We start from the raw sequence: 5,565 nt of genomic DNA on the forward strand, positions 1-5,565 counted from the left end.
GTCAGTGTGTGTGTGTGTGTCTGTCAGTGTCTCTGTGTGTGTGTCAGTGTGTGTGTGTGTGTGTGAGTGTGTGTGTGTCAGTGTGTGTGTGTGTCAGTGTGTGTGTGTGTGTGTGTGTGTCTGTCAGTGTCTCTGTGTGTGTGTGAGTGTGTGTGTGTGAGTGTGTGTGTGTCAGTGTGTGTGTGTGTGTCATTGTGTGTGTGTGTGTGTCTCTGTGTGTGTGTGTGTGAGTGTGTGTGTGTGTGTGTGTGTCTGTGTGTGTGTCTGTCAGTGTGTGTGTGTGTGAGTGTGTGTTTGTGTGTGTGTGTCTGTCAGTGTGTGTGTGTGTCTGTCAGTGTGTGTGTGTGTGTGTGTCAGTGTGTGTGTGTGTGTGTCAGTGTGTCTGTCAGTGTGTGTGTGTGTCAGTGTGTGTGTCAGTGTGTGTGTGTGTGTCTGTCAGTGTGTGTGTGTGTGTGTGTGTGTGTGTGTAGCAGCTGCTGCAGTCAGATTAGCGCCTCTTTTCATTCGTTTCTTGTTTAAAGTGAAGCTTTAACCTCAATGAGAGCCGATGATTGACGGCAGCGAGAGGACGTTCATCACTACTGACAGCGTCTCTCTCAGGTCACATGACACCATCTGAGGTCACATGACAGGCTCTGCGTTTCCCGTCTTCAGCCGCTCTTTGTTGAACTTTGACCTCCGCTCGATCAGCAGCAGAGACACCGAGCTGCTGCTGCGTTTGGAAACGATATCATCACAGAGATTTTCATCACCGCGTTTCCGAAGTGTCAGAGACAACGAGACGGCGTCTGATTGTCTGATTGTTCCCATTAAACGTGTGAATTAGCTGCTAGCGGCTGCCGTTAGCGGCAGCCGCTAGCAGTGTACTAATGCACGTACAGATTAATCTGATACTGAAGACTGAAAGACACGGAGACGCTCAGAGACGTGTCCTCTTTAATGATTGAAGTGTATTTATGGATGTTTTTACACACTGAATCTAAAAATATGAGTCTGATCTGTGTTCAGGTTGAGTTATGACTCCTCCTGTTTGTTGTTTCTCTTAAAGAAGCTAAATGGCCTCCATGAAGGAAACTCGCTGAGAGTCATGTAGCACTGACACGACAACCGGCTCTGCTCTCAAACACCGAACATCTTTATTAATCTGAGCAATAAAAATATTTGTCAATGCAAAAACACGAAACTCTGTGAAAACCCTGCGAAACACGCAGATGTTGAGCAGAGCGGCGCTTCATCCTGCGAGTGTTAGCGACGGCGGACATCTGCAGTCAAAGACTAAATCTGATGTTCAAAAGAGAAACTGTTTGGAAAAACTGGTACGTTTGACAACTAATCAACGCTGTTAGCTAGCTAGCTAATTTAGCGAACTGTCGCAGCCTTTGATCCAGTAGCCTAATGTTATCATAGCTGTCAGCTAAACGTAAGGTTTGCTAGCTTGCTAACTAAGTCAGATGCTGCCAATGTCAGTCTGTGCTTGGGTTTGAGACAAATCTGAGACAGACAAAAGAAAGCAGCACTACAGCGCTAATGAATTAGCTATGACAACTACAGCATGCACAGCGAAGAAACAACAGCTACAAGGCTTCACGTCCGTCCTCCCGACATGTGACCTTTGACCCCAGCATCAGTACTTTAGTGTACATCACTGTGTATTATAGAGGTGAGTCTGCAGGTGTCTTCAATCCCTGACAGGAAGCTGCAATGATGTCACACACCTCTCGTCTCGTTAAGAAGCGAGCGTCTCTTTAATGAACAGGAAGCAGCAGCTGCAGCCGCACAAGGCGCCTCAGTCACCAAATTAACCTGTCAGCCAATCAGACGCCAGCGTTTCAAACAGCTTCAATAAACTTTAATGAGCTTTAATTACAGCTGAAAGCTTCACTGGAACACGACACACACTGCTTTTTAACTCTGTGTGTGTGTGTGTGTGTGTGTGTGTGCGTGCGTGTGTGTGTGTGTGTGAATGGCTGCTAATGCCGCTCACACCTAAAAAAGACGATTCATTGAAAACAAAAAGACGACTAATCAGCAGCAGTATACAGCATCACACACACACACGCACACGCACACGCACACACACGCACACACACTGTAGCACACACACACTGTAGCACACACACACAGGAACAGACACACACACACACAGAGCAGGATGATGTCAGCAGCAGTGAAGAGGTCAGAGGTCAAACTGCCATCAGGTGGTCTGGACCAATCACGGAGCGACTGACAAAACACAGAAAGAGTCTGTTGCTGCGGTAACGTTATCAACGGGGTCCAGGTTTGGAGGTGTGTCAAACTGTGTGAGGTCTTTGTTGACCCCAGTGCATGATGGGTAGACACATTGTGTCCTAGGTTCAGTCTGAAGGTAGATGATACAGAGAGGAGGAAGAGGAGGAGGAGGAGGAGGAGGAGGAGGAGGTGTCATGTGATGAAACAAAGCTGCTTGAAGTCATTAATAAACTTATCATTAAGGAACTGATCCTGATCAGGAACTGATCCTGATCAGCTTCATGCAGGATCAGTCTCTTGAGGAGGAGTTTGACCTTCGTCCTTCAGACAAAGACAGACCAGGTGTTTCAGCCTCTGTCATTTACCTTTTTATTTTCACAGTTTGGTTTCCTGCGATCTCTCCAGGTAGATCACTGACCGTGAGCACACATCTGACGCGAGGACTGAAGATCAGCATCACGTTTAAACCTTACATTCAACCGCTGATCAGAGAGCAGCTGCAGGTGTGAACAGATGATTCAGCTTCCTGTCAGCTCGTCCTCCTGCGGCGTCTCCGTCTGTCGCCGAGACGCTGAACGTTTTTATCTGAATTCAAGTCGAGTGAAAAGAAAATTCATCTTCACCGAGAGCGACGTCTTCCTCCTCCAGTCTGTCAGAGTCTGAACGAGCAGGTGACACTGAAGAGCTCACCTGATCTGATCTGAGAGCAGCTTTACGCTCAAAATGCAAGACGAGGAAAGAAAGAAAGAAAGAAAGAAAGAAAGAAAGAAAGAATAGGGGAAAGAGGAAGTGGAAGATGAGAAAGTGGAGTAAGTGGAAAGAGAAGAGGAAAAGAAAAATAAAGGGATAAAAGAAGGAAGTTGAGAAGAAAGGGAAGAACGTGTTTGTAAAAAAAAAGAGAAAAAAAGAGAAAATGAATTGAGAGAAGGAAGGATAAAAGAACAAGGGAAGAAGAGAAGACAGAGGACGAAGGAAGAGAAGACAAGGATGAAAGGATGAAGGAGACAAGAAGGGAAGAATGGATGAAGGAAAAATGGAAGGAAAGGAAATTGGAAGAAAAAAGAGGAAAGAAAGCAAGCAAAAGAAAAACTCTGAAAATAAGCAACAACGGAGCAAAAAAACAACGAAGAGTTTCAGTGACTTTTTCCTGCAGTCGTGTTTCTGGAAGAAAGTATAAAATAGAAGACAGAAAAAACGAGAGAAGAAGACTGAGAGGCAGAAAAGTGGATGAAGAAAGGAGAGAGAGAAGAAGAGAAAATGGAAAAAAAGGAAAAGAAACAAATGAATGGTGGAGGAGAGGAACAAGAGGAAGACAGTCCAGGTTCAGGTGTTTCCAGGTGCCGCTCTGCCCTCTGCAGGAGAAACGCTCCACTACAGCACCGCTGATCCCGAGGCCACGCCTACCAGCAGTGGACCAATCACAGCAGCAGACTCTGTTGACCTCACAGTGACTGACAGCTCAGGGTGTGAAGGTCTAAACCGGTTCAGTCAGTTACAGTGTGAACCTGGACCAGGATGAGACTGTTTGAGCCTTGAATGGAAACTTTAATGGGAACTTGTTTTAATCAGTCCAGGAAAAAAATCCCCAAAATCAGTAAAATATCAGAAAAATATCAGTAAAATGACAAATACTATAACTTAAAAAAAACATTATGTGTGAACTATCCTAAACACTACCTGGAAAATATCAGAAAAATACTGCCGCAATTTTCAACAAAAAGTAGAAGAATATCATCAGTAAATTGAAAATATAGAAAAAGCATTTATAAAACATTTGGAAAAGTTCATAATATATTTAAAAATCTATAATCTGAGTATGGAGTCAGCAGCAGCTTGTTTTAAATGAAGCTTCAGTTTATTCTGAACAGACTTCAGTGTGCTGTGTGACTGCGGCCAGCAGGGGGAGCTGCTAGCCAACGTTTCACTGACAGCATGAAGTTTCAGTGGACATGAAAGTACTACAGCAGTATAAGTACTGAAGTATTCCAGCTCCATGGAGTAAAAGTACAATTGTACTGTCGGCTTAATGCAGTAAAAGTACAGTAGTATTGTCACCTTCATGCAGTAGAAGTACAGAAGTATTATCAGCTTCATGAGGTACAAGTACAGCAGTATTGTAAGCTTCACACAGTCAAAGTACAGTAGTATTAACAGCTTAATGCAGTAAAAATACAGCAGTATTGTCAGCTTCATGCAGTAACAGTACTGTCTGTGCAGTAAAATGTCTCCTGATCTCTGACTCTATGAGACATTATTAGATTGATGATACTGAAGCATCAAAGTTAGAGCAGCATGTTACTGTTGGAGCTGCTGCAGGTGGAGCTGCTGCAGGTGGAGCTGCTGCAGGTGGAGCTATTTTCAACTACACCATATACAGTCAGCTAGTTGAGTCCACTGGGGTCCACTGGGGGGGTTGATTAGTCGACGGACAGTTTGTGTGGAGGTGACAGGTACTGAGGGAAGTCACTGCAGGACTCTGATGGATCCCTCTGATCCTTCCTCTGCTGACTGAATCCGGTTCAACCAGTTTTCATTTCATTCCCAGTCGTGTCTCCTGTGAGCAGACGGTTTGACAGTCGGGGCCGTTAAACCGGATCCGGCTGAACCGGTCTCCAGGGAACAGGAAACAGAGCCCAAACTTTCCTCACGTTGTGTTTTTAACACGACAAGCCGAGTCTGTGACGGTCTGACTTCCTGTCTGCGGGAACTGGACCTGCTTCTGGTCTTCTTTCATATTTGTGGTGAATTATTAACATTTCTTTTTCTCCCTCCTGCAGCTGCTTGTAGTTTTTATTTAATATTGATTCATGCTTTTGTTTTATGTTTCCTGCTGTGACAGATCAATAACTGAATCTGAGCTGAGGCTGCACATGTTTCTGTTTCTCCTCTTTAATTTATTCTAATGAGACCAGCTGCACGTCCACAAACCAGAGGTTGGATTCATCCTGTTTTATGTTTCATCAGATAAAGACCAGCTCAGGGTCACTCTGAGGTTTCTCTGCTGATGAGTTCACTGAAGGACTCCACATTCAGAGAACTGATGCTGATCACAGCAGACAGACCTGGAGTCTGTGACGTTCACTGACTGGTGATGATGATGATGATGATGAGGAGGAGGAGGATGCAGTCAAACAGGTCTGAACACTGACGTGGAGCAGAGCTTCGTTTTCTGATGATACTGAGGAGCTGGGGGAGGTGACGTGCATGACGTCAGCCCTCTGTGTCTCGGGGTGTGTTTGTTTGTGAGAGGAAGAGGCTGGTTGGATGTTGGGCGGGGTCTGAGGAGACAGAGAGGGAGAGAGAGGGAGAGAGAGAGAGAACAGAAAAACCTCCCGA

This window comes from Chelmon rostratus, chromosome 7 (assembly GCF_017976325.1).
Source record: "Chelmon rostratus isolate fCheRos1 chromosome 7, fCheRos1.pri, whole genome shotgun sequence".
NCBI classification, from domain to species: Eukaryota; Metazoa; Chordata; class Actinopteri; order Chaetodontiformes; family Chaetodontidae; genus Chelmon; species Chelmon rostratus.